General features: G+C 42.4%; 1 pseudogene; it reads right to left on the reverse strand.

Moving 5' to 3' along the window:
* Positions 1 to 1,670: 1,670 nt before the first annotated feature.
* LOC138177440 (thymidylate synthase pseudogene) lies at positions 1,671 to 2,729 on the reverse strand (annotated as a pseudogene).
* Between the last annotated feature and the right edge of the window lie 215 nt (positions 2,730 to 2,944).

Here is a 2,944-nt window from a genome sequence, read left to right on the forward strand (position 1 = left end):
CAGAGATCTCCTTACTAAAATTATTTGTTATGTGAAGTTTGGATTCACTGAAAGTACAAGACCCACTCCTGGAGTATAGGAATGACATTATAAGACCTCTGCTTCAGGAATATTACTTTAGAACCTGAAGGAAGGAAAGATTAAAGTGAAGATCATTGGAAATAGAAACAAATTGGGAGGATATAGCAATTGTGTAGGCAAAAATGACTGAGCTCAAGTGTGTATGTGTGTGTGTATGTGTGCGTGCATGTATGTGTGTGCATGTGTATAGAGATGAGAATCAAGACCAGTTGTTGTGGAGATAACTATGAAACTTGGCAATTGAATAGATATGTGGTTAGAAGGAAAATGAATGTAAAACACTGTCTGCATATTTTTTTTTAGTAATGCTCTTTCATGTGGAGCAGTATGATGCCAAAAGGGTCAGAAAAAAAACTTTTGCTTAATGAAAATTATTTAATCTACTATTAAAGGAGGTAAGGCATTGCTTCTCTCATAGATGAACAGTTTGGAGCCTGAAATGGAAGAGAAATAACTTGATGAGTAAAAACTGCCAAAAACTAAGAAAAAAAACTGCCAAAACTCAAAAATAAACAAAAAATTCTAAAGTTTTCATTTGGGATGTAAGAAGTTTAGAGGAGAAAAGTCATTTAAATATAGATGCGAGGGCCTAAAACAGCTTGTAAAGGATCTAATAGTTTTATGGTTTAAAAGGGGGTAGATTATCACAAACTAAAAATCTAAGTAAAAAGAAATAATTTCCAAAGATTTCCACATTATAGAAGAGGACACCTTCAAGAACCAATTAACAAACAGCAGAGCTGCAAGACATTTTGGTCCCCTGCAACATTTGCACTATTTTAAGATGTGAGAGGGTGAAAGTGGCAAAATGAACAACTATGTAAATTTTTGAATAATAAAGAGTAATTAAATAAAATAACTTTTGATTTCATGGAGGAGAATTGTGAATTTTTACTTCATAAATGAAATGTGAATCACTGAATACAGTGAGCCATTGAAAACATAATGAAGAATTTGAAAAAGTATGTGTGGGGTTGACAAGACTCAACAGGAAAAGAAAGACTTGTCAGGGTATAGAAAAGCATCTCTGTTAGAACTGTGTGAAGAAACCATCAGCAGGAGCAGTAAGCTGACAGGGTTTAAGATTCTAATTCTTTTTTTTTAAGCAATTGGAGTTAAATAACTTGCTCAAGGTTACACAGCCAGTTCTTTCTGGGTGTGGTGCTAAGTATCTGAGCCTGGATTTGATCCCCAGGTCATCCCCACGCTGGGGCCGGTGCTCTTACTCACTGTGCTACCTGGCCGCCCCTAAGATTCTAATTCTTGATGCACTCAATAAAAATTGTAGCTCATTGTAGGAGAGCTTCAGTTCCAGGTATTGCTTTTCAGAACCATCCAGAGTTATTTTCAGATCAAGATTTATATACATGTGCACACACACATGCATGCGCGAGAAAACCGACCCACGAGGACCCGTGCCTATGCCCCAGGGTGAACCAGACTCCTCTCCACTCCGACCCTTTTTCATATCTTCTTTGTGATAAGAACTACATCCTGTTTGCCAAAACAAGGATGCTTTGTAACAACATACAGTCTACAGAGTATCCTGGAAAAGACGGAGCACGTTTTCAGCCGGGCATCAGGCTACTTTAGATGGCCATCTCCATTTTAATAGCTGGGTGAGGGTTGCAATCTTCGATCAGGAAGTCATTGAAATCATCAATGGTTTCAACTTTTTGGAGAATTTTGAGCTTAGGGGAAGGTCTTGGTTCTCACTGAAGCTGAATTTTCAGTGGTTCAATATTATTCATCTCCCAGAGTGTGTACAAAATCACCTGGCTTTAGGCCTGTGACATGAGCAATCATGTAGGTGAGCCGGGAATAGCTGGCAATGTTGAATGGCACCCTGAGGTCCATATCTCCAGACCGCTGGTATAGCTGACAAGAAAGCTCACCATTCAGCACATAGAACTGGCAGAGAGTATGGCAAGGAGGTAGTGCCATCAAAGGAAGATCTTCAGGATTCCAAGCACACATAATGATCCTTCTGTCATCAGGGTTGGTTTTGATTGTGTCAATAACTTTTTGTAGCTGATCCACTCCTTGTCCAGAATAATCTGTGTTCATCTCTTTGTAGTCTGCCCCAAAATGTCTCCACTGGAAGCCATACACTGGTCCCAAATCTCCTTCCTCCCTGGCAGTGAACCCCTGCTTGTCCAAAAAGTCTCGAGATCCATTGGCATCCCAGCTTTTCACTCCTTTGGCAGAGCTCCTTAGCATTTGTGGAACCCTTAATAAACCACAGCAGCTCCTCCAGCACACCCTTCCAGAACACATGCTTGGTTGTCAGCAAAGGAAACTTATCTCAGAGGCTGTAGCGGGCCTGCAAGCCAAACGCAGACACGGTGCCGGTGCCCGTGTGGTCCTCCTTCTTGCAGCTGTGCAGGAGGATGTGCTCTATCTGGCCCAGATACTGCTTCTCACCGTGCTGCTCCGGGGATGGGCTGGGGCTGGGGTCAGAGCCCGGGCTGGAGCCGGCCACTGTGGCAGCATCCAGGGGCTTGGCTCTGGGCTCCAGGGCCACCTGGCTCTGCAGCTCGGAACCAGCAGCGGGCATGGTGGGAGCATTGGGAAAGACACCCGGAGATGGCTGGCCTCTAATGGCCTTTCTTAATCATCATCCTTCTTAACCTCCCTGAAGCCAGTGACTCTGTCAGATACTCTCTTCTTGATACCACCTTCTCTCTAGGATTTTCTGACACTGATCCTACTTATTCTCTTCCTACCCACCTGACCATTACTTCTCAAACTCCTTTGCTGGATTTTCATCCAGTTCATGACTATTAACTGTGGTTGTCTTCCAACATTCTTTCCTTGAGCCTAGTCTCTCTCTCTAAACTATTTCTCATGGTGATTTGATCAG

Source organism: Petaurus breviceps, unplaced genomic scaffold, assembly GCF_028583685.1.
Source record: "Petaurus breviceps papuanus isolate PSGF00001 unplaced genomic scaffold, PetGlider_PUasm1.0 90416, whole genome shotgun sequence".
Classification (NCBI taxonomy): domain Eukaryota; kingdom Metazoa; phylum Chordata; class Mammalia; order Diprotodontia; family Petauridae; genus Petaurus; species Petaurus breviceps.